This window comes from Barbatula barbatula, assembly GCF_947034865.1.
Source record: "Barbatula barbatula genome assembly, chromosome: 10".
NCBI lineage: Eukaryota > Metazoa > Chordata > Actinopteri > Cypriniformes > Nemacheilidae > Barbatula > Barbatula barbatula.
The window spans coordinates 6,142,103-6,151,103 of record NC_136773.1 but is presented as its reverse complement, the minus strand read 5'-3'; the positions used below and the strand labels follow the sequence as shown (position 1 = coordinate 6,151,103).

General features: G+C 37.8%; 1 long non-coding RNA gene across 1 annotated transcript; it reads right to left on the bottom strand.

The window, feature by feature from the left end:
- Positions 1-7,447: 7,447 nt before the first annotated feature.
- LOC306899379 lies at positions 7,448-8,793 on the bottom strand. Its single transcript, XR_013787199.1, has 3 exons — positions 8,712-8,793; positions 7,800-7,870; positions 7,448-7,542 (listed from the first exon to the last, which is right to left on the bottom strand). It is a non-coding gene; the product is annotated as an uncharacterized lncRNA (long non-coding RNA).
- Between the last annotated feature and the right edge of the window lie 208 nt (positions 8,794-9,001).

Below are 9,001 nucleotides of genomic sequence, written 5' to 3'. Positions count from 1 at the left end.
AAATATTGCTTGGAGTACCGCCATTGGCTGTTGTTTTGCATAATTAATGAGCTAGGTCTGGAAATGTCATTCTGTGACTACTCGTTTATAAATATCATTGTGTTTCGAGTTCCGTTTTCAACAAAAGTGTGTACAATAAAAACGCTCTGTCTGACTCGTGTTCTCAACGTTAAACGTGAATGTAAATTTCCTCACCAACCGTCGTCGGTTGGAGCGTCGCCGATATGCCGTATAAAACCAGTCGCGACACCAGCAAGTTGCCACGGTGATCTATCGCCTTGGCCCAAGCCAACATGCTACTAGAGTCGCTCGTAAGGGCGCGCTGGGTCTCTGCGCTCGGACAACGGGCTGATGCCGTCGGCGAGCATCGGCTTTTGTTTCTTTTGTACGTCTACAAGAGACACACGTTAATGTGAGAGCTTTACTACACATCCATGTGCATCAGAAGAGATGACCTGCATATGCGACGCTATACACCAACCGCAGGAAGTGAACCCGTCCCACCGGAAGTGCTCGAATCCCTGCCTGAAATATATTTATATATATATCTTTTTTTTAATTAAATGCTTGTAGAAGATAACAAAAAACAAACATTTACAACAACCATTATCATTGTCAATACAAGCTCCAGATTCCCTCAGTCCAGACTAAATTCCTTCAGTCTTCCAATCCAGATTAGGTGCAAAGTCCTTAAACACAGTCACTGTTCTTGTAGCTTTTAAGTTTTTAGAGAACTCAACAGGCTACTCAAAGTACATTTTCAACTCGCATTTAAACCTCAAAAAAAGAGGAGTGCATTTAGACAATTTAGATTTGTGAATGTGAAATTTAGCTAACAGAAAAATAAGGTTTATAAAATAAATATCACTTTTCTTTTCACATTCATGAAAACCAAAAATTACATTTAATGTATGTAAAATCAACATTAGGATTTACATAACAATTGATAAAATCACAAATGTCACACCAAAATGTAACTGTGAAAGAGCAGTTCCAAAATAAATGTAAAGTGGTCTCAGGTTTTTCTGAACAGAAAGAACAGAGTTGTATCAATGCCATTCTTAAGTCTTTTGAGAAAGCATTTAGACCTGTGTAAAACCTGTGAATTCATTTAAAGGTGATTTCTCTCGTTTTATTACTATCCCTGGCTGAAATATTAACGTTACTTTTACAAATAAGAGCATCTGGTTGACTTCATGAGGATTGAGGAGTAGACCCCTGCTAATAACATTTCCTTCTCATTTCATGATTTTTTCTCTCTTCTTCAAAACACATCACTTATTTGTATTGCTACTTCATTTATTTTCTTCTCGTGCCTTGCTTCATGCCTGTTTACTTGCATCAATCAGTGCCATTATAAAGTAGCCTATATGAAGACTTTGGTTCCAAAATGAGATAACTCCGTTCATAAAACATTTCTAAAGGCATGTTTTTTATTACGTTATCACGTTTTTGTTGTGTTTTATTGTGTTATCTAGCTTTATTTTTGGAGTTACTATTGCTTAAATCCCTCAATCCCTTCATAATAATATCTTGTTCAATATGTACACGATATACAGGCTAAATATATATATATATATATATATATATATATATATATATATATATATATATATATATATATATATATATATATATACATATGTATGTATATTAGTTCAAGAAAGTTACTTCAAGAGTTGGATGGCAAAGTGAGTATGCAGAATAAATCTTTCTTTAAGGCACTCCCTAAGAAACTGTGGTCTGAGATCAGCCTGTGTGCTCGAACCTAAAGAATTAATTCATTCAGCAGCTAAAACCCATTAGGAAACCTTTACAACTGTCAACGGTTATCAAACAACGCCCTCGACTGGCGAAGGGGTGCAAACGTTCAATTGAAAGGAGAAGACAAATCAGATTCTCATTTTCTTTACAGAAGTAAAAGCCAGTATAAAAAGAGTTTAAAAGTACTTACTGAATTGATGAATGACACTCCTAAAAGTGCCACACAAACACACATAACCGAATATTGATTAGCGTTGTATGAACAACAGACTGTAATAAATATGAATAAGAGACTGTAATAAATATGATTTTAATTTTTATTAATAAATAATTGTTAGGAACGATCGAAGAAGTGATGACGACATCTAGTGGTAGAGGTCATCTTGTGGTAAAAGCCATGCGTTTATCAAAAAGAAGATATCTCATGACAATTTCACATCACCCCCCAAGCGTTGCATTTGCGAAAGAGCATAAACGAGTATATACTGTAGCTCCGAAACAGGATTGGTAATATCATGCAACGTTGTTTTCCTTACACTAGATGTCCTAAAAGCCCCGTTCCACATCGAACAGAGAGTTTGCTTTTTCAAATGTGTACATCAAGTCCCGTTGTTTTCATTGATTAGGTGGTGAAAAGAATGACGACACGATATAAGCAAAAGCTCTTTATTTGGAGGCAAACAATCTGTGAATGACCGATTCAAATATTGCTTGGAGTACCGCCATTGGCTGTTGTTTTGCATAATTAATGAGCTAGGTCTGGAAATGTCATTCTGTGACTACTCGTTTATAAATATCATTGTGTTTCGAGTTCCGTTTTCAACAAAAGTGTGTACAATAAAAACGCTCTGTCTGACTCGTGTTCTCAACGTTAAACGTGAATGTAAATTTCCTCACCAACCGTCGTCGGTTGGAGCGTCGCCGATATGCCGTATAAAACCAGTCGCGACACCAGCAAGTTGCCACGGTGATCTATCGCCTTGGCCCAAGCCAACATGCTACTAGAGTCGCTCGTAAGGGCGCGCTGGGTCTCTGCGCTCGGACAACGGGCTGATGCCGTCGGCGAGCATCGGCTTTTGTTTCTTTTGTACGTCTACAAGAGACACACGTTAATGTGAGAGCTTTACTACACATCCATGTGCATCAGAAGAGATGACCTGCATATGCGACGCTATACACCAACCGCAGGAAGTGAACCCGTCCCACCGGAAGTGCTCGAATCCCTGCCTGAAATATATTTATATATATATCTTTTTTTTAATTAAATGCTTGTAGAAGATAACAAAAAACAAACATTTACAACAACCATTATCATTGTCAATACAAGCTCCAGATTCCCTCAGTCCAGACTAAATTCCTTCAGTCTTCCAATCCAGATTAGGTGCAAAGTCCTTAAACACAGTCACTGTTCTTGTAGCTTTTAAGTTTTTAGAGAACTCAACAGGCTACTCAAAGTACATTTTCAACTCGCATTTAAACCTCAAAAAAAGAGGAGTGCATTTAGACAATTTAGATTTGTGAATGTGAAATTTAGCTAACAGAAAAATAAGGTTTATAAAATAAATATCACTTTTCTTTTCACATTCATGAAAACCAAAAATTACATTTAATGTATGTAAAATCAACATTAGGATTTACATAACAATTGATAAAATCACAAATGTCACACCAAAATGTAACTGTGAAAGAGCAGTTCCAAAATAAATGTAAAGTGGTCTCAGGTTTTTCTGAACAGAAAGAACAGAGTTGTATCAATGCCATTCTTAAGTCTTTTGAGAAAGCATTTAGACCTGTGTAAAACCTGTGAATTCATTTAAAGGTGATTTCTCTCGTTTTATTACTATCCCTGGCTGAAATATTAACGTTACTTTTACAAATAAGAGCATCTGGTTGACTTCATGAGGATTGAGGAGTAGACCCCTGCTAATAACATTTCCTTCTCATTTCATGATTTTTTCTCTCTTCTTCAAAACACATCACTTATTTGTATTGCTACTTCATTTATTTTCTTCTCGTGCCTTGCTTCATGCCTGTTTACTTGCATCAATCAGTGCCATTATAAAGTAGCCTATATGAAGACTTTGGTTCCAAAATGAGATAACTCCGTTCATAAAACATTTCTAAAGGCATGTTTTTTATTACGTTATCACGTTTTTGTTGTGTATTATTGTGTTATCTAGCTTTATTTTTGGAGTTACTATTGCTCAAATCCCGGCTGACCCTCTGGCACTGACCCTTTAGAACCCAGTCTATTACGCCCAAGGCGGCTCGGGGTCCGCTGTGGCCTAGTGGTTAAAGCGCTGGGCTTGTGTTCAGAAGGTCGACGATTCAAATCTCAATGCCAGCCAGCACGGGTCATGGATGAAGTGCCCTTGAGCAAGGCACCTTAACCCTGATTGCTCTGCAGTAATGTGCCACAATTACTGCAGAGTAATCCAACGATCTAAACTGCTTATTAAGCAAACAAAGTCATATCATGTCTATATACTTCAAACAATCTGTGAATGACCGACTCAAATATTGCTTTGTGTGCAGTTGGAGAACCGCCATTGGCTGTTGTTTTGCATAATTAATGAGCTAGGTCTGGAAATGTCATTCTGTGACTACTCGTTTATAAATATCATTGTGTTTCGAGTTCCGTTTTCAACAAAAGTGTGTACAATAAAAACGCTCTGTCTGACTCGTGTTCTCAACGTTAAACGTGAATGTAAATTTCATCACCAACCGTCGTCAGTTGGAGCGTCGCCAGTATGCCGTATAAAAGCAGTCGCGACACCAGCTGGTTGCCATGGTGATCCATCGCCTTGCCCAAGCCAACATGCTACTACACTCTAAAAAATGCTGGGTTAAAAATAACTCAACTTGGGTTGTTTTATAACTCAGCCGCTGGTTAAATATTGCACCAGCCCAGCATTAGTTAATTTGACCCAGCATGATGGGTCGGTCATATTTAACCCAACAGATGAGTTAAATATTCTACCCAAATGCAGGGTTAAAACCAATTACAATTATGGGTTGATTTAACTACATATTTTGGTTAAATAGTGTACCCAAATGTTGGGTCAAATTAATTACAATGCTGGGTTGATTCAACTACATATTGGTTATATAGTGTACCCAAATGTTGGGTCAAATTAACCCATATGCCAGATAATTCTAACACATTACAGTACAATTTAAGAAAATAAATTGCAATAGACTACCCATAGCTATAAAACTGTTAAACTACAAACCTAGAGCAGAATACATGATATATTTATGCATATATTATGCAATAAAAAATACAAAAACAAAACAACAATGGAATCTTAGAAAACATTTATTATATTACATTAATTAATATCAACAATAGCGTTAATATCACTTAGGTAGAAAACATTCTTATCAAAACAATAATTATGAATGAACTGGCTTAACATTCAACATGCCAACAGTCAAATCTCTTGAACAAATTCACGAAATTCAAAGTCTAAGTTGCTATTGAGAGCCATTAGCTCTACTTGCAAGCAAGTATTCTACTTTGAATAAACTTGACTAATTTAGACTCCCCTCCTGGGATTTCATATATTCCTGTCCAGCTATTATCACAAAGACCTGAAATGCACCATGATCATTGCCAAGCGTCAGGATGTGGGGGTATGGTTTACATGCCTTGGCCTCATGGAGGTACTCCACCATGTTTATTCCAGGCTAAAAAAGAAAGAATACAAAAGAGCAAGTGAGAGAGTGCGAGTGAGTAAGGACCAAATGTTTACAGACTACTATAGAATAATTCAAATATAGACATTGTGAGGACCATTTTCCTGGTCCTCACTAGAGAAATTATTGTTTTATTATAAAGTCTAGTTAGCTTGGAATTTAATTTGGAAAAGATTCAGTGCATCTCTAATTCAAAACGTTGATCTGTATCATATGTTCTCAATTGACCTAAAAAGCCATAAATCTATTGATGATCTATCATTACAATAAACATGATCAGAAAATCTGACTATCCTATCTGGCTGATAGGCAGCCGAGTTAGGTGGTCAGATAGGTGGGCTATATAATACTGTCAGGCTATATTTGATGCCTGTCCACAAAAGTATAGTAAAACAAACCTGGATATGCATGTGTGTGTGGACACATTTTTAAGCTCAGATATGTTGATAAAATGAATAAAGTTTCCCCTTTAGATGTGCTTGAGGACTTACAAGCTTATGGTCGATGAAGGCCAAGCTGCATTCCTGAATGGTGTGGCGAACCACTTTCACACCGCGGCCACGGCCAACTTTGTAAGTTGTAGGTGGAAGCAAGGCTGGCAGCTGCCTCAGGGCGAGGTCCCCAACGCTATCTGTAGGAAGACATAGGTGTCAATACGATGTGGAATGGCATACCTGTGATTTTGTCATTCAATATCCAACTAAAATAAAACCCATGAGAACTGTTACGTGCTGTTAATTCGCGCCCTGCAGCTGGTTAGTTTGTAGTGTAGTTAATCCTCCCATTAGTGGGCCGGACGGCGGCAGAGATTTAAGTATTTAAAAGAGCACCGGAGCACTGCGTTTCTTTGGCAGTAAACGTGACCATGGCTTGTTTTACTTGCATTTTTTCTTACCGTCACCAGTCTGTTAGGATAATGGCGATCTTGTAATGCAAGGTCAAATTAGAATATTTGCATGATTTCATAATCCCCGCAATTTCATCGCATAAAATTGCATAAATATAATGTCTATTCCATCGCATTTTTTGCGATGACGTGCCACATAATCAAGGATTTTTTCCCGCAACAATCACAAAAAAACGTAATGTTATTAGTTACACCGGTACTGCCGTGTTAACTCTGCTGTGAAAACTTTTTTGTACTCAATTAGCATAAAGAGGCTGACAGATTTATTTAACTCTATTCCTATTATGATATCACTCACTATTCTCAGAGCTCATGTTCGAGAAGGCTGTGAATTGTGCAAATACAGGTGTACAAATACATCTAAAGCAAATTTACACTTTCTTTTTTTTGTTAGCTATAGTTCTGATTCTGATAATGATAGTGGCCAAAATGATGTGAAATTGCAGTTTTTGGTAGAGCCCCCTAAGAAGCCAGGGAAAACCCTGCTTTTACAAGATATGCAGACAAGAAACTATTACCTGGTGATAATCCATCCAGGGGTAATGTCAGCTTCCCCTCCTGTCTTGCCAGGCACAGGATCTTCTCAGCATAAATGGGTAGCCAAGTTTCAAACAATTTTGATGCAGCATCCCCATGCAGGACAAGAAAGTCCTGTGCAATCTATAAAATGAAAAACACATTTTAAAACCAATTCAATGTGGCACAATAATAAAAGGTTATAAATAATGCATCCTCATATACAAGATCAGATTTCCCTATACCTACCATGCCTTTGGTCATTAGGTGAGGGATTGTTGTCCCTAATGCACTTGGCCCTGTAGACTGCCGTGTTCTCCATGTAGGTCTCTATCTGGCTGAGGGGCTGAGAATTGTTTCTCATCCATTCTCTAAACTGTGACGCACGTTCATCTGATATGGTACATTCTGTAAAAAAGAACAAGTAGTCAGTCACTGAAATATGGATGTTTTGCTTGATCAAATAATTTTTCAGTTTAATAATTACCTGGTATGAGAGCCCTTGCAAGAGCTCCATTATCTGGCGCTTGTGATGGTGTCTGTGCCATGCTCCGCGACTTGCTGGTTGATCTCAGCCGCTTTCTGACGTTCAGCAGCCTTTCCTCCCGGAATCCAGTGGCTGGCCGGTGGCTCCGTCCTGGGGTGTACCATATTTCCTGCCAAGAAATCAAAATCTTTAATGAATAGAGATGAGGCATGTTTGACTTTGACAGCGTGGGCTACGGTTAGAACAGGGTTTGTCTGTACGTCTGTCTGTCCTCAGTAGATCAATTATTGTTCCTGTTGCTTAGTGCATAACAGTGGGCATCAAACAGCACAGAAGCGTTTCTAGGAGGAGTGAGCTGTATTGTGTAGGGCTTGAGTAGCAATGCAGACTTGATATGCTGTGGATGGGAAAACAAATATTTCTTACCTTTAAATTTGTCGACAAGGTCTGTCAGCTGCCACTCTGTCAAAATGTTAATGACAAAGCTGTCCATTGATCTGAAACAAACACAAAAAGAGCTTAAGCAAAAATACAATTGCTATTGTATTAACTATTCAGATGTCACTATGCAAAAGCAATGCAGACTAGCAGCAAAATGTAACCCAATGTGAAGATAACAGCCATTTTATTTAGCATCACAAAATATAGAGAAAACAATCCTCCCTTTCTCCTTATACAATTCATATGACAAAATGCATGCATGTATATTGTCTATGTTTTTACTTCACAAGAATATTTGTGGCTACAGCAGTGGTTCCCAAACTTTTTATTTTATATTTCTTAACCCCTCACTCAAGTGGCCCTTGTCGTTTGCCAGGCCGCCATTTTAAATAAGAATTTGTTCTTATCTATTGTCGGTCAAATTACGTTAACTACATTAACGTTACTTAAATAAATGCATTAAGTCAGACATATCAGGTTATCTCACCGTTTTTTACATACTTTAATCAGTCAAACACTGTGTTATGCCTTCACATGAAAAGCTTCAGTAAAAAAGCGCGCTCATTTATAGCTAGTTAAAATAATATAGCTAGCAAAGCAACTAACTGAGAGCATGTTGGCTAGTAAACTAGTTAACTGCCTAATCACCTGGCTAGCTTGAAACTAGCTGGCAAATTAGACTGGTGAGCTCAATAAACATCCCCATGGGCATTATGAACTTGTTTAATTAATTCATTAATATAATTCAGAGCAAACGGATAAGCTGTAACGTTAGGCTATCCATGATAACGGCTAAATGGCTACGTTGTTAGCCAAACCAAAGCCTCGACAATATAAAGATACTACTTTAACAGGTAACGCAACACAGACAATGTGAATAGTATAAGTTCCACAAACCTTTTATTATTTATTTACCTCGCTGGATGATCAGTCAGGTTTTCTGCTGTGACGAGCACTCGGTGTGTGGACTCTGGAGACGATGTGATGACGTTCGAAGCACAAACAACCCAAGTGCTGGGTCAACCGATGTATGTTGGGTTGATTGATTTTAACTCAACGCATGAGTTGCACAAAATAACCCAATATTATATTAATATAACCCAAATGTTGACATAAATAACCCATAATGGGTAAACCATTTCATAACCCAGCGGTTGGGTAGATTAAATAACCCAGCATTTTTTAGT